The 22870-nt window shown below is 40.8% G+C and overlaps 1 protein-coding gene across 7 annotated transcripts in view; it reads left to right on the top strand.

Annotated features, from left to right (window-relative positions):
- The window catches only part of LOC108177122 (uncharacterized), a 197054-nt gene that overhangs the window by 123101 nt on the left and 51083 nt on the right, over window positions 1–22870 (top strand). Inside the window, exon 4 of one of the 7 annotated variants that reach the window (XM_089305353.1) lies at window positions 626–1481. The exons of 5 other annotated variants lie outside the window; for them this stretch is intronic. The gene's annotated coding sequence lies outside the window, so the exon portion shown is untranslated. Of the gene's footprint in view, window positions 1–625; window positions 1482–22870 lie in introns of those variants that run through there. One more of the 7 variants, XM_089305348.1, reaches the window with a different exon arrangement.

Raw genomic sequence — 22870 nt, 5'->3', positions numbered from 1 at the left:
GAATTAAAAAGGAGAGGATGTTCCAACATGGACGCAATCCACATAGCAGACTCGCAGAATAAGAAACGCTCTAAACAGCACTCAGAGCTCAGAATCTGCCCGTGAGGCATTCTGATCTGGCGGAAATGCCCATGAGAGCATTTCAAGCATGGAAATCTAAGATACTGTGGCAAAAAAAAAAAAAGTTCTACATTAAGGATCTCTGTGAGTGAGGACTCAGGGGAAAAGAAGGGGCCATCAACGAAGGATGTGCTTTTCACTGAAGGGAGGAGAAAACTTCAACTATGCTTATGGCCTTGTCTAAATACTGATGGAGATTGCAGACTCAAAAGACTTCCATAGCCTCGACAGCTTATATCAAGAGCCTTGGGTGATCACTGACATGATACATAAGAGTATTCATTGTTAAATTAAAACAGAACTCACTGTGCACATACTCTTCATACAGGACCTCTGTCCTCAAGTAAGTTGCACTGTGAGAATTAACTGTAAAATTTGTTCTCATTTTTTTTATATTTTGTGTGTGTGTGTGTGTACAAACTGTTGAAATCTTTACTTAGCATAGAGTTGGTCTTTTGTGTATAAAGTTAATTAAAATTAATCTTTTTTTTTTTTTTTTTGACAGAGTGGACAGTGAGAGAGAGAGAGAGACAGAGAAAAAGGTCTTCCTTTTCCGTTGGTGGTTTGGCGCGCTGCAGCCAGCACACCACACTGATCTGAAGCCAGGAGCCAGGTGCTTCTCCTGGCCTCCCATGGGGTGCAGGGCCCAAGGACTTGGGGCATCCTCCACTGCACTCCCGGGCCACAGCAGAGAGCTGGCCTGGAAGAGGAGCAACCGGGACAGAACCCGGTGTGCTGGCGCCGCAGGCGGAGGATTAGCCTATTGAACCATGGCGCCAGCCTAAAAATGAATCTTAATGGAGAATGGAACTGGGCATGGGAGAGGGAAGAGGAGGTGAGATAGGAGTGGGGATGGAAAGGTGGGTATGGGCAGAAGAACCAGTATATTCCTAAAGTTGTACCTATGAACTTTGTACTCATTAAATAAAAGATTTCTTTGGAAAAAAATCACTGGGAGCCAAAATGTTGAAAGTGGGGGGCGGGGGGAGGTAAGTTTTTTTTGGTGGAAGTTTTTTGGAAATTAATACATATGAAGGATCTTCAAAAAGTTGGTAGAAAATGAGTATCATAAAAAATCGCTGCAAACAAAATAAACTTATATTTTAATTTCATTTTCATCCAAATGTTTTGAAGGACATTTCAAATCCCCTTTCTACTTTCAGTCATGATGTAATTGATAATGTTCAAGTTTCAGCTCCAACTGGTGCTTCTTTTGACCAAAATTAGTTATCAGACATTCACTATGGCTGAAAAAAATTAGGAAGAACCATAAGGAGTCCAAGAGATAAAGCATGGCCTGGCCTGAAATTTCTCATCTTCAAGACCAATGTGCCATATTTTTCATGGTCTGCCTTTGTTCCTTTTGTTTTTTTATTATTTATTTATTTATTTATTTGATAGGTAGAGTTACACAGTGAGAGAGAGACAGAGAGACAGAGAGAAAGGTCTTCTGTCCATTGGTTCACTCCCCAGATGGCTGCTATGGCTGGAGCTGCGGTGATCTGAAGCCAGGAGCCAGGTGCTTCTTCTTGGTCTCCCACACAGGTGCAGTGGCCCAAAGACTTGGGGCATCTTCTACTGCTTTCTCAGGCCATGGCAGAGAGCTGGATTTGAAGAGGTGCAGCTGGGACTAGAACCAGCACCCATACGGGATGCCAGTGCCACAGGCGGAGGATTAACCTATTGTGCCATGGCACCGGCCCCTCCTGATGTGTTTTTGACACCAGCACCATTGCCTGCATCATTTGTCCTTGATCTCATCCCCAGACCACATCTGATGCAGGTGACTGGAGAGGACAGTCAGAATTACTAGGAGATACTGCTAGGCCAACATAATCAGAGTGAGAGCAGTGGTCAGATGGCTGGAAGGCCAAGAGCACAATCCAAAAGATGCAAGGGATGGAGCAGGCAAGAACTCAAGTCAAACATCCCCTGTCACACTGAAGAGTTCTCCCGAGATGAGACGGCAGCATCTGCTGTCTCTCATTGCCTGACACATGCCTGACACATGCCATGTTGATAGGGAAAGATCAAAATTGTCATTTCAGTATCATATGGGAAATGCTCTTCTGAAACCAAAGAATTCACAAAAACTTGATAGGACAATTTGATGAGAGAAAGAAACAAAGATGTTTGAAAGGAACTCAATAGCTCCTCACTGATGATTCCTTGCTAGTGACTCTGTTCATTGTTTGCTGAGGTTTTGTGGTTGTGTACTTGAATACAAAATGAAACATACACATTACTGTGAAGGAGGATTTCGGAGGATTTTACTATTAATGCTCAGACCTGCAGCCTTCCCTAATGATTGGTCTTGGATGAATGGAGCTGCCTCCACATGGAGGAACCCTTGATTTTTTTAACCATTTCCTGCGTTATTTAGCCAGCAACTGTTTGGCATATGGGTATCAAGGTCATGTATTCTTGCTCTATGACTGAGCAAACTGTGGGATGATTTATTGTCCGGACTTCCCCAGACTTCAAGGGAAACCACATCGTTTTTACCTCCTTGAAAGGGCTCCTCCCAAACTCTTACAGGTGCCTCATGAGAACCCTTAGTTCATAATGGCTTGCACCAAATATCCCTTCTTGGGTTCTGCCCTTAGGTGCTTGATCTGTGACACTACCACAATCTGCTCTTTGAATGCCCCCACACGCTAGCCACCAGCTGTATTGAAATGAACCTCTTAGCACGATACAGGCACAACTGCAGACACACTCGGTGCTTGCTAGAGAAGAATCAAACCAAACTCAAGTCTTTCACTCATCTGCAAATTATGTTCTGAAGCTGTTATTTGCAGAGCCCATTATCTCTGGGTACTGTAAGTTGAGTATCCCTTTTCTGAAGTTCTTGGGACCTGAAGCATTTTTAGATTTCAGTGTTTTTCAGATTTTTAAATATTTGCATATACATAATGAAATATTTTGGGAATAGGATACAAGTCTAAACACAAAATTCATTTCTGTTTCACAGACATGAGTATATCTATGAAGCCTGAAGGTAGTTTTATACAATTATTTTAGTGCATCTTAGTTTTGAATATGACCATCACATGAAGTCAGATGTGTAATTTTCCACTTGTAGTATCAAGTTGATGCTCAGAAGGTTTAATATTTTGTTGCGTATCGGATTTTGTATGTTTGGAGTAAATATGCTCAATCTATATATGTTCCTTCTCTACTTCTGTCTTGATCAACTCTCCATACTTCCAAAAGGAGAAAAAGATGAACAAAGACCTTGTCATTCATGTGTTGGTCATGAGACTGGGAGCTTGCATGGTATGATAAAATAACTGAAAGGAATGGTCACTTTCATCACCATTAACTTGTTGACTAGTTTATTGAGTTATAAAGTGAGTTTCTGGCCACAGTTCCATCCTCTGGGAGAATTTTATTTGGTCATTATTCTTCCTGAATATACAGGGGGTCTTCAGAGCAGAGGGATGTTGGTCTAGTTGCAGCTGATCTCAACTTCACTAACACTTGTGATTGGAGGCTGTAGTGAATGCAATTTGGAAGGGTTTTTTGTACAATACTGTTCTTGTAAAGACCTAGTCAGTTGTCTGTATTTGCTGAAGACTGATGTCAGGTATATGGTTGAAGCATCTTTGTGAATCTTCTGGATGGGTACATTCCCAGGACTAAACCATATCTGTGGAGCTTCTGATTTTTGGAAGAAATTCGGGGACTCCACCTATTTATTATTATTTTTTCTTTCTTTCTTTTTTTTTTTTTTTTTTTTTTTGACAGGCAGAGTGGACAGTGAGAGAGAGAGACAGAGAGAAAGGTCTTCCTTTGCCGTTGGTTCACCCTCCAATGGCCGCCGCGGCCAGCGCGCTGCGGCCGGCGCACCGCGCTAATCCGATGGCAGGAGCCAGGAGCCAGGTGCTTTTCCTGGTCTCCCATGGGGTGCAGGGCCCAAGCACCTGGGCCATCCTCCACTGCACTCCCTGGCCACAGCAGAGGGCTGGCCTGGAAGAGGGGCAACCGGGACAGAATCCGGCACCCCGACCGGGACTAGAACCCGGTGTGCCGGCGCCGCTAGGCGGAGGATTAGCCCAGTGAGCCGCGGCGCCGGCCTATTATTATTTTTTCTTAATGAACTCAGAGCATGAGTTAGATATGGTGGACTAGAGTTTTGCCATGGGGTTCAGAGAGCTTATCTTCTCAAATCAGCTTTGGAGTACTGCCAAATTGTTGATCATGGAAAAGGAAGGCATCATCATTTGTACTTGGGGATGGAGAAAGTCCATTGTGAAAAGTTTGTGTCTTAAAATGAGGACAACAATCTCTCATCAGTTAATCAGAGAATTAAGAGATGATCACATTCTAAGGAGTTAGATAGCTACAGTTACAAATGGCCTCTAGTTTTCCAAACTTGGATGTGGTGTCCTCCTGGTTCAGTGAACTGTGTTGAGACCAGGGGCACAGTCCTGAGTGCAAGTTCAGGGGCTGTCTTTAAACCAGGCAAGCACTCTCAGGACCTGCAAATTTCCTTCACCACTTTACTCCCCCAACATACTTTACAACTGTGTCATTAGACTCAGAATTTCTACTCATTAAAACATGCACCCTCTGAGGATTGCCCAAGTGCCCTTGCAATTAGCAAAGCTTCTGTAAATAGTTAATGGAACTAATCAGACTTACAACAGAGACAGCAACGTTGCTTTCACAAAGTACTTCATGGCTATCAATTTATTTTCATTTCTTGTTGCATTTTTATTTAAACCAGGCCTCAAACAAAGATGGAGATTGGCAAACTTGCATCAGTCTTCTTGGTGTGATTATCTTTGATAGCTGCTCCAGTCGTGGCAGGTTCATAGAGAGCCACACATACACATACACCTGCACACCATGGAGCCAGTGTCAAGTGTCTTCAGACTTCATGTTTTCCTGACAGCCCTAAGGACTCTGTCTTGGACTGTGGTTCCTGGGCAATGTGCCTCCCCTCTGATATTGCTTAAAAAAAAACCTCTTATTTTTTAACAATATTTATTTTATTTATTTAAAAGACAGGGAGAGGCAGAGAGAAAGGTCTTTTTTTAAAGATTTATTTATATATTTGAAGGTCAGAGTTACACAGATAGAATGAGAGGGAGAGGAGAGAGAGAGAGAGGGAGAGAGATGTCTTCCATCTGCTGGTTCACTCCCCAGTTGGCCGCAACTGCTGGAGCTGAGCCGATCCAAAGCCAGGAGCCAGGAGCTTCCTCCGGGTCTCCCATGTGGGTGCAGGGGCCCAAGGACTTGGGCCATCCTCCAGTGCTTTCCTAGGCCACAGCAGAGAGCTGGATCAGAAGTGGAGCAGCCGGGACTTGACCGGTGTCCATATGGGATGCTGACACTGCAGGTGGCGGCTTTACTTGCTATGCCACAGTGCCAGCCCAAGAGAAAGGTCTTGCATCTGCTACTTCTCTGTGTAAATGGCCGCATTGGTTGGGGCAGGGCCAGGCTGAAACCAGTAGCCAAGAACTCTAGCTTGGTCTCCCACGTGGGTGGCAGGGGCCCAATTACTTGGGCTGTCTTCTGCTGCTTTCCCTGGCCCATTAGCAGGGAGTTGGATTGGAAGTGGAGCAGTCAGGACTCAACCTGACATTCTGATATGGTAAGCTGTTGTAACAGGTAGCAGCTTAACCCACTGCACCATGATGCAAGCCCCTTAGAAAAACTCATTCCAACCTGATCTAAGCAGCTACAACGTCAAACCTAACACCAGAGACCTTTTATTGTTGGTAATCATAATAGAATACATGCTCTATGGGGACAAGGATTTTGCTTGATTTGTTGGTATGTCAGCACCATCTAGAATAGTGCCTAGCATAAAGTGAACACTCACTTGGAGCCAGCGCTCTTGCACAGAGGGTTAAAGCCACGGCCTGCAGTGCTGGCACCCCATATGGGGGCTGGTTTGAGTCCCAGCTACTCCACTTCTGCTCCAGCTCTCTGCTATGGTCTGAGAAAGCAGTAGAAGATGGCCCAAGTCCTTGGGCCCCTGCACACATGTGGGAGACCCGGAGGAAGCTCCTGGCTTCAGTTTGGCTCAGCTCTGGCCATTGTGGTCATTTGGGGAGTGAACCAGCAGATGAAGGACCCCTCTCTCTGTTTCTACCTCTCTCTCTCTCTCTCTCTCTCTCTCTCTGTCTCTCTCTCTCTCTTTTGCTCTACCTTGCTCTGTAACTCTGTCTTTCAAATAAGTAAAATAAATCAGTGAGAGAACGCTCACTGATTTTGCCCTGTGTGGGATGCATACAGTTCGAAAGGCTATTCCTTCAAGCAGTATCTTTTCTTCTGTACTTGGTGATTAAAAAGAACGGTGGATTAGACTGCTGGTCACAGTCTTTGAGGCAGAGGTGTTTATGGGTAAATGTAAACTCATCTTCCCTTAAATATCATGCATGGAGTTATTTTCACCCCTGGTTCCTGCCTTTGCACATACCACTTCCCCTCTCTCCATTCATGTTCTTGTTTACTATCTATTCTCATTAAGAAAGAGAAAGTGTGAGTTAGAACTGGGCTGTTTGCAATTTGTGGACCAGTGAGCCTCCTTCAGACTTGCCAACTGATGGTCTTGGATTTTTCCTGAATCAATACAAGGGTGGTCTCGCACTCATTCTGCATTTGGTCCCTTTTGCTCTTATTTTTCTTCTGCAGTGTAGAGAGGGTTAGGGGCAGGAACTAAAGAGTATGTTTTCAGATCAATTTGTAAGGCTTTTGATATACAGAATATTAATTTATGACCCAGGTAATGAAAGTCTGTGCAGAACTCTGCAGAAGGGAATTCTGTTCATTTCTGCCAAGACCCAACACTGCTCTGGCCCAACCTGAATGTCCTCGTTGGGAGGTCGGATTCCTGTTTTTGTGATTGAGGACTGAATTGACGGTATCACCAAACTCCAAAGCTGTGCTGGCAGCAGTTTTTGAGACAAGTACTGCCCAACCTATGACCCCCTCCGCACAACAAATGTATGAATTTGTAGGTATATAACTTAGATTATACAAAGAGTCAGAAAGAGATGAGCAGGGCTGCAGATGGCATTTCTAAAGCTATTAAAATAGAATTCTCTTTCGTGTTGAAATTTACTGTCATTAAATTTATATTGTCAAATTAATTTTCTTGTGATCACTTGTATCTTTGGAGCATTAATTTCCAAAATGTTTTTTTTAATAAATCAGAAGCCTCTGAAAAGCAATTGAAGTAGCAGGTTAAGCTGTTCCCTCCAAGGCCAGCATCTCATGTGAGTGTGTATCAGTTTGAGTCCAGCTGCTCTATTTCTGATCCAGCTCCCTGCTATAATGCCTGGGAGAGCATCAGCAGTTGATTAAAGTGCTTGGATCCCTAGAAACCATGTGGAAGACATGGATGGAGTCCTAGGGTCCTGGTGTCAACCTGGCCTACCGCTGACACTACTGAGGCCATTTGGAGATTAAACCAGAGGCAAGAAGATATTCTCTCTCTCTCTCTCTAACTCTGCCTTTCAAATAAATCTTTTTTTCTTTGATTTCTTAATCTAAAAGTAAAACCAAACCAAACCATAATTCTGTATTCATTTTGGGGGCATAATTTTGTATTCTAATACCCATGTAGAAATGTTCCTTATCATATTAAATCCCAAAGAAATATTTATTAAGAAAGTGTTATTCTTTGCTAACTCACACTATCCAAAGTTACATGTCCAGAAGAACCCCTCATCCACATTTTTCTTCCCCCCAAAATCATTAATATCTGATGACATCTTACAGATCTCTTGGGAACACCCTCTCCTATAGAAGCATTTTTCATTTACTTTAAAAATGAATCCTGGATCTGTGTGTTCATTTTTACAGTAATTTCCAAGGAAGCATTGTTGTTAAGGCTACTGGGGCTGATACTGTTCCCAAAACTGATCCCTACTGTTGATGGGTTAAGCTCTTGACTATGTCTTTTTTTATTTTTTTAAAGAGAGAGAGACAGAGAGAAAGGTCTTCCTTCTGTTGGTTCACCCCCCCAAATGGCTGCTGTGGCCTGTGAGCTGCGCCGATCCGAAGCCAGGAGCCAGGTGCTTCCTCCTGGTCTCCCATGCGGGTGCAGGGCCCAAGCACTTGGGCCATCCTCCACTGCACTCCCTGGCCACAGCAGAGAGCTGGACTGGAAGAGGAGCAACTGGGACAGAATCCGGTGCCCCAACTGGGACTAGAACCCTGGGTGCCGATGCCACAGGCAGAGGATTAGCCTAGTGAGCCACAACGCCAGCTTGATTATGTCTTTATATATATTTTCTTGAATCCTCATCACATTAACCAGGAAAGTATGAAAATGTGTATTTCATCAATGAGGAAATTGAGGTTCAGTGGGGTTAAATAATAAGCCAGAAGTCCAGAGGAACACAAATTTCTCTGCAGAGACACATTTTTGACTGCAATATTGCCTTTCCAGGAATGTTCTATTTTCCAACACCAGCTCACCCCTGAGAGTCAACCAATAGATGGACATACTCCTTCCTAATTGTTTAAGATGAATAAGGTTCTTATCTCACTGTCCCTTAATGTAATTGCTTGCTGAGTACTTGCTTCCACATGCAGTAGTAATGTGAGGGAGAAGGTAGTTGTAGCAATGTATAAGCTCCTTAAATAATGGATTATTATAAACAGGACACTAAAAGGTTGTGTGTTCAGTTGTTGATGCAAGCATGGGGAAAGTGCCTGATGTTGAATCACGAAAGAAAGAGGAACTAGCAAATCATTTTTTCTGTAAATTTGCTGAGCAGCAAATCTGACAAAACTGCCCCTCTAGTTCTCTGGGTGTTTTCCCCAAACCCATTTTCCCCACCAATCAGGGTGCCTGAAAGCCATCCTTAAAGTTCTGCTTGTTGGCTTTGGGCAGGTCACTTCTTTCTGTGCTGCACTAAAACCCAAGTTTGGAGGCTGAGTCCATTTTCTAGGTCCCAGCACATCCAAAAATCCAATTTAAGCAACTATACTTTGCAAAACTAACTGTAAGACACTATATTTATTTTTAAAATAATTTGTTACATGTTTTAAGAATAAAAGACATTTTTCAGAATAATTGCATATTATACTGGACAGTTTTCTTTTTATCTGAGGAAAATTGTGCCTCAGTTTCTTTGGAGTTCAGTTTGTATGATGTTTAACTTCAATTATTGATTGAAAATCCTATAACTTTATGATTCTGACATCAACTGACTTGGGATATTCCTGTGTGTATTGTGACTTCCCTCTATTCTTGACCATGTCATAAGCTGTCTCCAAAAAGTTCATGGAAAACGCATGGATACAGTTTTTTTTTTTTTTTTGCATTTCAAGAAGTATATTTTTAACTCTACTTTCTGAGGAGCTTTTTGAAATACCTGTAAACAATCAGTTGCAATAATAATTCCTGTGCGGATCTGCATGTGAGGTTCAAAGAGCAGGTTATATTCATTTGGTCAAGATAAAGAATTTATTCATAGAAGGTATTCTTCATGGTCACCATTAGGTAATGTCACCAGAATTAGTTCACCCACAAAAATGCTGAAGTTAAAAAAATTCCAAAATGCACCAGTAGAGAAATTTAAGGTCATTTCTGTAGCATAGATTAACTTACACGATGCCAAAAAAATGCTCTAAATTTCTCACATGCCTCAAAGATTTTCAGCTCTAATAAAGTAACTAACAGAGAAGTGAAATCAAATTAAAATTACCTGTATCAGGTTATATTTTAATTTAAAATTTATTTGTATTGGTTACTACCTTTATATCAACTTCAGGCTGCCTAAATCCTAGGTTATGCATATCAGAAACTTCAATCTCAGAGAAACAAATTTCCAAAAAGTCCCAGGCAATTATCAGCTCAAATCACAAGAGAGAAAGCCAGGAAATCTACAAGTTTATCTTTTATTTTGATTAACTTTTGAACCTGTTCTCTGAAGTCTTCAAATTACCATCCACACATAAAGTCTGCATTAGAAAATTCTCTAACAGGGTGCGTGTTTTCTATATATTTGTATTGGAAGTGCCTTGGATGATAGGAATTTCTCCAAGTGCGTTCAGCTAGTTTTTCTCAGAAGGTGAGAGTTTTTCAGAGGCTGTAGCTGATCACAAAAGATCCAGAAAAACCTGGCAGTTCTTCTACCTTTCCTGGCACAGGGTTATCGTTCCATTAAGTGAGGATATTTGTGACTGTGAGCCTTGAAGTAACTTCTTCCTCTGATTTGAGTAGAACCGAATGGGCTATGCTCCTTGAGTCATCTAACTAGAAATATAAAAACAAATTGACTACAGGAAAATTTACTTGAAGCACAATCTCTTTGTTCCCATCCCTGAATCAGAACCCTATATAAACCTTTCAGGTATTTTGCTGAGAGCAGGAGGGAGCAGATAATTCATTTTCAACTGAAAAGTATGTTTGCTAACTGTTCTGGAGGAGTGGAGCCAAATAGATATTTCTTATATCCCAAGGAACTAGACTTCCTTGAATATTGTTTGTTCAGTCTTCACTCTAAGAAGACTTGTCACCTCCTGAGTAACCAAGTGAATACTTTTCGACTTGGCTTAGAACCCACTGTTAGCATTTAGCATTCTCCAATCAATGCTGGAGTGGGCCTGGGGATTGATAAAAGTTAAAGTGAAGAAGTAGCAACATGTGTGATAGAGATCTCATAAATTTTAGAATAACTACAACTACGGGTTTTGCAATGAGTAAACATGGCCAAAGTTACCTTAAAACCAGAAATGGTCTGTTTCTTTTTTAGTTTTATTTAAGGTATACACATTTTATGTATTTCCTATATACAGATTTAGTGACATAGTGATGTTTCCCACCCTACTATCCCCCCTGCCCAGTTAGATTTGTGCTCAGAGTCCTTAAATATCAGCTAATTTTATTTTAGTTTTATTTTTCTTTTTTTACCAGTGAGGCCTGTTTTTTTGGCCACTGTAGAGAAGAGGCCCTAATGCTAACCAGTCCTGGCACTGACCACTGCTGTATCAGTTCTAGGTAGTGGGTAGAAGCTGAGAAAACAGTCACACATATTATTTTTTAAGATTTATTTTAAAGGCGGAGCCAAGATGGCGGAATAGTGAGGGCGCGCACCGATAGTCCGGGAAAATTTAATTTAATAAAAGGGGAGTTACGGTAGCCGCAGAAAAAAGAACCAGGAAAAAATTGCACGGGAATCGTGAATCGGAGGACCTACTGGGAGAACAAGGTCGCCCACCGCGCGGAAGCCAAGTCGCGGGACCGAGCAGCAGAAGCCCCAGTGCTCCAAGGGGAGTGCATGCCACACAGACAACAGCGGGGAGACTTGGGACGCTCAGGGCTCCGAGTCCACACATCAGCGCTGGAAGGGGAGGTGAGCTCAATAACCCGAGACATTGGTGGGGAAACGGGGGTCAGAATCTAGAGGGGGGCCGGAAAGTGCAGCAAACTCACTACCGGAAAGAAGGAAAAAAAAAAAGCTTCGGGGTTTCTCTTCCCCCTAACCTTGCAAAGGTTACAAGGCTGCAAGGCTAGAAGAATTCCCAAGAGACAAAGAGCAGGCCTGCTCTCTGGATTTACATATCAATGGGGGAGAGCTAAGGAACTGAGTCACTACAATTCAGTAGCTTAGGCAACCCAGTGGGAGTCCAGAGGAGCCAAAGACTGGAAGCTAAATACCATCAATTCTGCACAGCCATGCCCTGCGGTGTTACTTACCCCCTGAATAAATAAAATAAATAAATAAATAAAAAGAGAGAGATTTACCACGCATAACCTGAGGGTGTCACCTTTGCACACCCTTAACCTGGAAGAACCAGGCAGAGCTCTCAGGCCGCACCCATCTCAAGCCTCCAAGGCTCCTCCAACAGCAGGCAGTCCACTTAACACGGACACAGTATAAAAAAAAAAAAAAAAGCACAGTGACGCAAGAAGAATTAACTATGCCGAGTAACAAACACAGAAATAGAGGGAGCAAGATCAACGATGACACTATGATGCCTCCAAATAAGCAAAACACCCCAAGCCAAGAGTATGAAGATGATGAGATAGAAGAAATGCAAGATACGGATTTCAAAAAATTTATGATAAGAACATTTAGAAGTTTTCAAAAGCAAATCCTTGAACTACAGAAATCCTTAATGGACAAGATTGAAAATCTCTCTCGTGAAAACGAAATTTTAAGGAAGAGTCAAAATGAAACTCAGAAACTAGTAGAACAGGAAAGTGTTATAGTGAAGAGAAATCAAAATGAAATGAAGAGCTCAATAGATCAAATGACAAACACATTAGAAATCCTTAAAAACAGAATGGGTGAAGCAGAAGAGAGAATATCGGACTTAGAAGATAGAGCACAGGAAAACATACAGTCAAACCAAAGAAAAGAAGAGGAAATTAGAAACCTAAAAAATATTGTTGGGAATCTACAGGATACTATTAAAAAAACCAACATTCGAGTTCTAGGAGTTCCTGAAGGCATGGAGAGAGAGAAAGGATTGGAAGGCCTTTTTAGTGAGATACTAGCAGAGAACTTTCCAGGTTTGGAGAAGGACAGAGATATCCTAGTACAGGAAGCTCATAGAACCCCAAATAAACATGACCAAAAGAGATACTCACCACGACACGTGGTAATTAAACTTACCACAGTGAAACATAAAGAAAAGATCCTAAAATGTGCAAGAGAGAAACGTCAGATTACTCTCAGAGGATCTCCAATCAGACTCACAGCTGACTTCTCATCAGAAACCCTACAAGCTAGGAGGGAATGGCGAGACATAGCACAGGTGCTAAGAGAGAAAAATTGCCAGCCCAGAATATTATATCCTGCCAAGCTCTCATTTGTGAATGAAGGTGAAATAAAGACCTTTCATAGCAAAGAGAAATTGAAAGACTTTGTGGCCACTCGTCCGGCCCTGCAAAAGATACTTAAAGATGTGCTACACTCAGAAACACAGAAACACGGCCATCAATATGAAAGAAGGGAAAGGAAGAACACCTACCAGTAAAAGAGCATGGGAAGCTCAAAGCATATACTAGAAAATATTTCCGGGAAAATGGCAGGGCAAAGTCACTATGTATCAATAGTCACATTGAACATTAATGGTCTGAATTCTTCAGTTAAAAGACACCGTTTAGCTGACTGGCTCACAGAACACAACCCAACTATTTGTTGCCTACAAGAAACACATCTCTCTAACAAAGAGGCATGCAGACTGAAAGTGAAAGGTTGGAAAAAGATATTCCATGCCAACAGAAACCAAAAAAAAGCAGGTGTAGCCATATTAATATCAGACAAAATAAACTTTAATACAAAAACTGTTAAGAGAGACAAAGAGGGACACTATATAATGATTAAGGGTTCAATTCAACAGGAAGATGTAACTATTATAAATGTATATGCACCTAATTACAGGGCACCGGTCTATTTAAAAGATATGTTAAGGGACTTAAAGGGAGATTTAGATTCCAATACAATAGTACTGGGGGACTTCAATACTCCACTCTCAGAAATAGACAGATCATCTGGACAGAAGATCAACAAGGAAACAGCAGATTTAATTGACACTATTGCCCAAATGGATCTAACAGATATCTACAGAACTTTCAACCCTACATCTACAGACTTCACATTCTTCTCAGCAGCGCATGGAACCTTCTCTAGGATTGACCACATACTAGGCCATAAAGCAAGTCTCAGCAAATTTAAAAGAATTAGAATCATACCATGCAGCTTCTCAGACCACAGCGGGATGAAGCTGGAAATTAGCAACTCAGGAAACCCCAGAAAGTATGCAAACACATGGAGACTGAACAACATGCTCCTGAATGAACACTGGGTCATTCAAGAAATCAAAAGAGAAATCAAAAACTTTCTGGAAGTAAATGAAGACAACAACACAACATATCAAAACTTATGGGATACAGCAAAAGCAGTATTGAGAGGCAAATTTATAGCAATAGGTGCCTATACCAAGAAATTGGAAAGGTACCAAATAAATGAGCTTTCAGCGCACCTCAAGGACCTAGAAAAACTGCAGCAAACCAAACCCAAATCTAGTAGGAGAAGAGAAATAATTAAAACCAGAGAAGAAATTAACAGGATTGAATCCAAAAAAAATTACAAAAAATCAGGCAAGCGAGAAGCTGGTTTTTTGAAAAAATAAACAAAATTGACACCCCATTGGCCCAACTAACTAAAAAAAGAAGAGAAAAGACCCAAATCAATAAAATCAGAGATGAAAAAGGAAACGTAACAACAGACACCACAGAAATAAAAAGAATCATCAGAAATTACTACAAGGACCTGTATGCCAGCAAACAGGAAAACCTATCAGAAATGGATAGATTCCTGGACACATGCAATCTACCAAAATTGAACCATGAAGACATCGAAAACCTAAATAGACCCATAACTGAAACAGAAATTGAAACAGTAATAAAGGCCCTCCCAACAAAGAAAAGCCCAGGACCAGATGGATTCACTGCTGAATTCTACCAGACATTTAAAGAAGAACTAATCCCATTTCTTCTCAAACTATTCAGAACAATCGAAAAAGAGGGAATCCTCCCAAATTCTTTCTATGAAGCCAGCATCACCTTAATCCCTAAGCCAGAGAAAGATGCAGCACTGAAAGAAAATTACAGACCAATATCCCTGATGAACATAGACGCAAAAATCCTCAATAAAATTCTGGCCAATAGAATACAACAACACATCAGGAAAATCATCCACCCAGACCAAGTGGGATTCATCCCTGGTATGTAGGGATGGTTCAACATTCGCAAATCAATCAATGTGATTCACCACATTAACAGACTGCAGAAGAAAAACCATATGATTATCTCAATTGATGCAGAGAAAGCATTTGATAAAATTCAACACCCTTTCATGATGAAAACTCTAAGCAAATTGGGTATAGAAGGAACATTCCTCAATATAATCAAAGCAATTTATAAAAAACCCACAGCCAGCATCCTATTGAATGGGGAAAAGTTGGAAGCATTTCCACTGAAATCTGGCACCAGGCAGGGATGCCCACTCTCACCACTGCTATTTAACATAGTTCTGGAAGTTTTAGCCAGAGCCATCAGACAAGAAAAAGAAATCAAAGGAATACAAATCAAGAAGGAAGAAGTCAAACTATCCCTCTTTGCAGACGATATGATTCTGTACTTAGAGGATCCAAAGAACTCTACTAAGAGACTATTGGAACTCATAGAGGAGTTTGGCAAAGTGGCAGGATATAAAATCAATGCACAAAAATCAACAGCCTTTGTATACACAAGCAATGCCATGACTGAGAAAGAGCTGCTAAGATCAATCCCATTCACAATAGCTACAAAAACAATCAAATACCTTGGAATAAACTTAACCAAGGACGTTAAAGATCTCTACGATGAAAATTACAAAACCTTAAAGAAAGAAATAGAAGAGGATACCAAAAAATGGAAAAATCTTCCATGCTCATGGATTGGAAGAATCAACATCATCAAAATGTCCATTCTCCCAAAAGCAATTTATAGATTCAATGCAATCCCAATCAAGATACCAAAGACATTCTTTGCAGATCTAGAAAAAATGATGCTGAAATTCATATGGAGGCACAAGAGACCTCGAATAGCTAAAGCAATCTTGTACAACAAAAACAAAGCCGGAGGCATCACAATACCAGACTTCAGGACATACTACAGGGCAGTTGTAATCAAAACAGCATGGTACTGGTACAGAAACAGATGGATAGACCAATGGAACAGAATTGAAACACCAGAAATCAACCCAAACATCTACAGCCAACTTATATTTGATCAAGGATCTAAAACTAATTCCTGGAGCAAGGACAGTCTATTCAATAAATGGTGCTGGGAAAACTGGATTTCCACGTGCAGAATCATGAAGCAAGACCCCTACCTTACACCTTACACAAAAATCCACTCAACGTGGATTAAAGACCTAAATCTACGTCCTGACACCATTAAGTTATTAGAGAACATTGGAGAAACCCTTCAAGATATTGGCACAGGCAAAGAATTTCTGGAAAAGACCCGGGAGGCACAGACAGTCAAAGCCAAAATCAACTATTGGGATTGCATCAAATTGAGAAGTTTCTGTACTGCAAAAGAAACAGTCAGGAGAGTGAAGAGCCAACCGACAGAATGGGAAAAAATATTTGCAAACTATGCAACAGATAAAGGGTTAATAACCAGAATCTACAAAGAGATCAAGAAACTCCACAAAAACAAAACCAACAACCCACTTAAGAGATGGGCCAAGGACTTCAATAGACATTTTTCAAAAGAGGAAATCCAAATGGCCAACAGGCACATGAAAAAATGTTCAAGGTCACTAGCAATCAGGGAAATGCAAATCAAAACCACAATGAGGTTTCACCTCACCCCGCTTAGAATGGCTCACATACAGAAATCTACCAACAACAGATGCTGGCGAGGATGTGGGGAAAAAGTGACACTAACCCACTGTTGGTGGGAATGCAAACTGGTCAAGCCACTATGGAAATCAGTCTGGAGATTCCTCAGAAACCTGAATATAACCCTACCATTCGACCCAGCCATCCCACTCCTTGGAATTTACCCAAAGGAGTTTAAATTGATAAACAAAAAAGCGGTCTGCACCCTAATGTTTATTGCAGCACAATTCACAATAGCCAAGACCTGGAACCAACCTAAATGCCCATCAACGGTAGACTGGATAAAGAAATTATGGGATATGTATTCTTTAGAGCACTATACCGCAGTAAGAAACAACGAAATCCAGTCATTTGCAACAAAATGGAGGAATCTGGAACACATCATGCTGAGTGAAGTAAGCCAGTCCCAAAGGGACAAATACCATATGTTCTCCCTGATCGGTGACAACTGACTGAACACCAAAAAGGAAACCTCCTGAAGTGAAATGGACACTATGAGAAATGGTGACTTGATCAGCATAGCCCTGACTGCTAATGGACAACTTAATACATTATCCCTCATAGTATTTTTTTTTGTCTGTTCTACTTAATATGACTGGTTTAATTCTGTAATTATCACACAGTTATTCTTAAGTGTTAAAAATTAACTGAAATGTGATCCCTGTTAAACATAAGAGTGGGAATAAGAGAGGGAAGAGATGTATAATTTGGGGCATGCTCGGGCTGACTTGCCCCAATTGGTAGAGTTGGAAACATACCAGGGGATTCCAATTCAATCCCATCAAGGTGGCATGTGCCAATGCCATCTCACTACTCCAAGTGATCAATTTCAGTTCACAATTGATCATAATGAAAGGACTAAGAGTCAAAGGGAGCACATAAACAAGTCTAGTATCTGCTAACACCAACAGATAGAATAAATAAAGGGGAGAGTGATCCAACATGGGAAGTGAGATACTCAGCAGACTCATAGAATGGCGGATGTCCTAAATAGTACTCTGGCCTCAGAATCAGCCCTAAAGGCACTCGGATCTGGCTGAAAAGCCCATGAGAGTATTTCAGGCATGGAAAGCCAAGACACTCTGGCAAAAAGATCTCTGTGAGTGAGATCCCAGTGGAAAGAACAGGTCATCAAAGAGGGAGGTGCCTTTCTCTGAAGGGAGGAGAGAACCTCCACTTTGACTATGACCGTGTCTAAACAAGATAAGAGTCGGAGAACTCAAGGGGCTTCCATAGCCTTGGAAACTCATAACTGGTGCATAGGGAGATTACTGATGCCATAAACAGGAGTGTCAATTGGTAAAGTCAACAACAGGAGTCACTGTGCACTTACTCCTCATGTAGGATCTCTGTCCTTAACGTGCTGTACACTGAGGCTTAATGCTATAACGAGTACTCAAACAGTATATTTCACTTTGTGTTTCTATGGGGGTGCAAACGACTGAAATCTTTACTTAATGTACACTAAACTGATCTTCTGTAAAAAAAAAAAAAAAAAAAAAAGAAATTATCAATTCCCAACTTGACTCTCACTGGAATTAAACATGACAATAGGTCTGATCTGATTTCATCATGATTTAAAAAAAAATCATCTATTATTTTTCACTTTATGTTTCTGTGTGGGAACAAACGGTTGAAATCCTTACTTAAGGTATACTAAGCTGATCTTCTGTATATTAAGATAATCGAAAATGAATCTTGATGTGAATGGAAGGGGAGAGGGAGTGGGAAAGTGGAGGGTTGTGGGTGGGAGGGACAGTATGGGGGGAAAGCCATTGTAACCCATGAGTCGTACTTTGGAAATTTATATTCATTAAATAAAAGATAAAAAAAAAGATTTATTTTAATTTATTTGTAAGGCAGAGTTATAGAGAGAGAGAGAGAGGAAAGAAGAAGAAGAAGAAGAGGAGGAGGAGGAGGAGGAGGAAGGGGAAGAAGAAGAAGAAGAAGAAGAAGAAGATAGATAGATAGATAGATTGATTGATCGATCGATCTCTCATCCACTTGTCCACTCTCCAAATGGCTTCAACAGCCAGGGCTGGGCCAGGCCAAAGCCAGGAACCTGGAACTCCATCTGAGTCTCCCACATGGGTGGCAGGGGCCCAAGTTCTTGGGTCATCTTCTGTTGCTTTTCCAGGTGTATTTGCAAAGATCTGGATCGGAAGTGGAGCAGCAGCTGGGATTCATATGGGATACTGGCATCACAAGCAGCAGCTTCACCTGCCATACCACAATGCCAGCCCCATATTCTAAAAAAATTAATTTGTAGCCCAGAGCACTTCAAAATGAGTAAAAAAATTAAATTTCCTTCTGTAAAAACTAAGAATGATAATATGTACTAAAGGCATTGAGATTTTGCTTTCTTTAAGGTTTTTTGAGAGGAGAGTAATTATGTTGGGCAGTATTATATACAGAATGAGAAGTATTTATATAAATGAATTAAATGAATGGATTAAAGTAATTAAGTGAATGAAATCCTTAAAAAAATGACTATTATGAAGAGTCTTGGAGTGGACATTTTGACAAAGGTTAAGTTGCTGTTTGGGACGACTGCATCCCATATTGGAGTGCATGGGTTGGAGTCCCAGCTCCACTTCCAATTCCAGCTTCCTGCTAATGCATACCTCAGGAGGCAGCAGTGACAGCTCAAATACTTGAATCGCTGCCACTGAATTACTGACATGATTTATGTGGGAGACCTGGATGGTGTTCTGGGCTCCTATCTTTCCCTAGTCCAGCCCTGGTTGTTGTGGATATTTGGGGAGTGAGAAAGCAGATGGACAGTCTCTCTCTATCTTTCAAATATAAATAAATAAATTAAAAGCATTAAGCCTTTTTACTGTAATGTAATTTTAAAATGTTATGTCAAAAAGAAAAAAAGAGGGGGAGGAGGCAAGAGAATGGGAGGAAGTAAAGGGGAGGGAGGGAAGAAGGGATATCATTGTGTGCTTAAGAATTGTATGTATAAATTACATTGAATTTGTTAAAAACCAATTTAAAATTAGAATTAAAAATTTGGATAGCTTATAGAAGGCATGAGGTTTTTGTGTGTATTGTGGGTGCATATACTTGACCATGAATTCTGTTAGTACTCTTGATAAGTTTTGGTAAGAGAGGAATACCTTGACTATGCCTTCTATTTGCCTTTGCATGGGAGAACAGTAGGACCCCTGAGCCACAGTGAAGTGTACTTTGCATGTTTCTTCCCCAGGTTGTCAGAGGTTTCTTCTTTTTCTGAGGGAGATCAGCAGCTCTTGAAAGTAATTGGAAAGGAATTGAAGTACCATTCCTTTTGTGGGAGTATGGGTAGGTGGGAGGTGGGGGGAGAAGAATCACCACTAAATTTGTATATACTAAATGAATGAAGTTTGAAAAAAATCTTAATAAAATGAAAAAAATTTAAAAGTAGCATTCCTTTATCTTGCTAGATACCTGATTTCAGACATACAGCAATATCAAACCATCTCTCAAAGTAAAGACTGAAGAAAATGAAAATATTTCACAATATTAAATATTAACACAATATTAAAAATTAACACAACATTTATCTTAGAAATAGGAACTAAGTGTTGAAATGTGGTTAATGAAAATTTGTTCTAGAATAAACCATATATGCATGAAAATGCAATTTAAATTGTACCTCCTCATGCATATGCCATTTCAAACATGGTTAAATATGTCATGGCAAAATGCAAATGCTGTCATTTGATAACCTCTGAGATTGCTTATAGTTCAAACATTCTAAGGCTTCTTTGGTTCCAGTGTATGAGGAGTTTCTGGGCGATTTTAGAACAGTGATCTAAAAAGCAGTTTCTTCCTTACACATGTCTCTGTGTGCAGCAACCATCTGATTTTGAAGATGAGCTGATATCATTGTGATCCTGTTGGCCCAATGTGGCTTCTCTCAGTGTTTACATCCTGCTAATAGTTATGCCACAGATGCCATGGGGTCTTCATGGTGATGTAGAGACTGAGTGCAGCTGGTTTGCTACATCTCATGGTCAACTGTATTCCTGCACTCACAGGTTAGTGTGCACAATTGCCAAAGTTTGCTCAACACTTTCTCTTTGTTATTTTGTGGATATCATAAAAATGCTTCCAGTATGATATGTTATGATTTATGTTTCAATTCTATGTTCTCTGTAAGCATGGAAGAATACTTTTAAAACTCAGTGTGTTTGCTAATCCTCAGGATTTTCCTGTAATTTTTATTCTGGATTAGGTAGCATACAGGGACAAAGAGGTTTTTCTTTTTCCCATAAATGTGTTACTTTAATTGCCATTTAGAAACACTGACTTGTTAGACCATGTCACATTATTTGAGTTTTCTACTGCATGAAAACTATTATTCCTTTAAGTTAATTTAGCTAGCATATAAATTTTCTCTTAGCATAGATACCTAAGAATTTCTGATGCAAATATCAATGCTATTCAATTTTAAAAAGTAAAACAAAGCAACTACTTTCCATCCTTCATGTCACAGCTTTGGGAAAAACACACAGTGGTTTTGTTCTGAGATATATACACCTTAAACAACAAAGCCTTTTCAGTGATCCAGATTTAAGATAGTGTTATTCATATGGATAAATTTTTTCCTTGTAACTAAAACTGTTTTGTTTATTTTGAAATAACCTGGGAAGTCACTTGAAGATGAAAAGGTTTACAGAATTTGAGGGGTTGATCATTTGGCCTGGCAGTTAAGCCACTGATTGGTATAACTTCATCCCAGATCAGGGTGCCTGGATTTGAGTCCTACTCCACTCTCAGTTCCAGCTTCCTGCTAATAAAGAGCCCAAGAGGCAGTGGTGGTGGCTCAAGTACATGGAAGATCTGCATTGGGTTCCCAGCTCCCAACTTTGGCTTAGCACAACCCAGCCTTTATAGGTTTGGAGAATGACCCAGCAGATGGGATCTCTCTTTCTCTTTCTCTCCTTTCTTCTCCTTTTCCTGTTTCCCTGTCTCTCAAACAAGAATATAATTGTGTAAGGAGAAAAGAGAACATTCCATGTAGACTATATTATGAATTCCTAAAAGGGCTTGCTTATCTTACGACTTTCCAAATCTTGCTGAAGAATCATTGCCAAACTCTTATTTATGAATAATATGCTCATTTTATAAGCTTTCTAATATTGTGTCCACCCTAAGTAAATACCTAATATTAGCCATTCAGTAAAGTTCATCCAACTGGGGCCAGCGTGATGGTGCAATGAGTTAATCCTCTGCCTGTGGCGGCAGCATCCCATATTGGCACCGGTTGTAGGCTAGGCTGCTCCTCTTCCGATTCAGCTCTCTGCTGTGGCCTGGGAAATCAGTAGAAGATGGCCCAAACGCTTGGGCCCCTACACCCGTGTGGAAGACCTGGAAGAAGCTCCTGGCTTCTGGCTTTGGATCGGCTCAGCTCTGGCCATTGTGGCCATTTGGGAAGTGGATGAAAGACTTTTCTCTCAGTCTCTCTCTCTCATTGTATGTAACTCTACCTCACAAATAAATTTTAAAAATCTGAATAATAGTTCATCCAACTTCAACTCAAGCAAAATTAAAACTTTAACATGTACTACAACTATTTTTTTTTTTTTTTGCCAGGCAGAGTTAAAGAGACAGAGAGAAAGGTCTTCCTTCCATTGGTTCACCCCCGAAATGGCCACTAAGGCCGGCGCGCTGTGCAGATCCAAAGCCAGGAGCCAGGTGCTTCTCCTGGTCTCCCATGGGGTGCAGGGCCCAAGCACTTGGGCCATCCTCCAATGCCTTCCCGGGCTACAGCAGAGAGCTGGACTGGAAGAGGAGCAACCAGGACAGAATCTGGTGTCCCAGCTGGGACTTGAACCCAGGGTGCTGGCACCACAGGTGGAGGATTAACCTAGTGAGCTACAGCACCGGCCCATGTACTACAACTCTTAAAACCTGAATCAGAGAGCTCATAGTTCCGGAAAGCTTTTCTTTTCCTTTTAATAGACCCAGGGTTTAGTTCTTGCTTTGTCACTTATCATCCAAATGCCTGAAAGGGTCAGTTTAGTTTCAAGGTCTCAGTTTCTTCCTTTGTGAAGCAAAAGAGTTGGAAATAGATTAATTTTTGTGTCTGTTTCTAAACTTCTGTCTTAAAATGAATGATGGAATTAGTAGAAATCAAAAGAATTAAGAAAAAAATTGTGAGGAATATTTAGGTAATCTTTTCATCTCTGCCCCCGTTTGACACCCGTGTAATATCCCCTCCTTGTCTCCCTTTAATGTGGGCAGGTAGCCCATAGCTAACGGGATATCAGTTCCTTGATTAAGTGAAATTAGATTTCAAAATTGATGGGCTGTCACTCTCAGGGTTGTCTCACATTGTGCAAGATTCCGTCTTAGTAGACTGGAGGGAGGTTCTTTCCTGGTCTTG

Source organism: Oryctolagus cuniculus, chromosome 10 (assembly GCF_051225735.1).
Source record: "Oryctolagus cuniculus isolate XC-2025 breed Fujian yellow rabbit chromosome 10, ASM5122573v1, whole genome shotgun sequence".
NCBI classification, from domain to species: domain Eukaryota; kingdom Metazoa; phylum Chordata; class Mammalia; order Lagomorpha; family Leporidae; genus Oryctolagus; species Oryctolagus cuniculus.
Note: the sequence above shows the minus strand (reverse complement) of the source record. Positions and strands in the feature narration are given on the sequence as shown.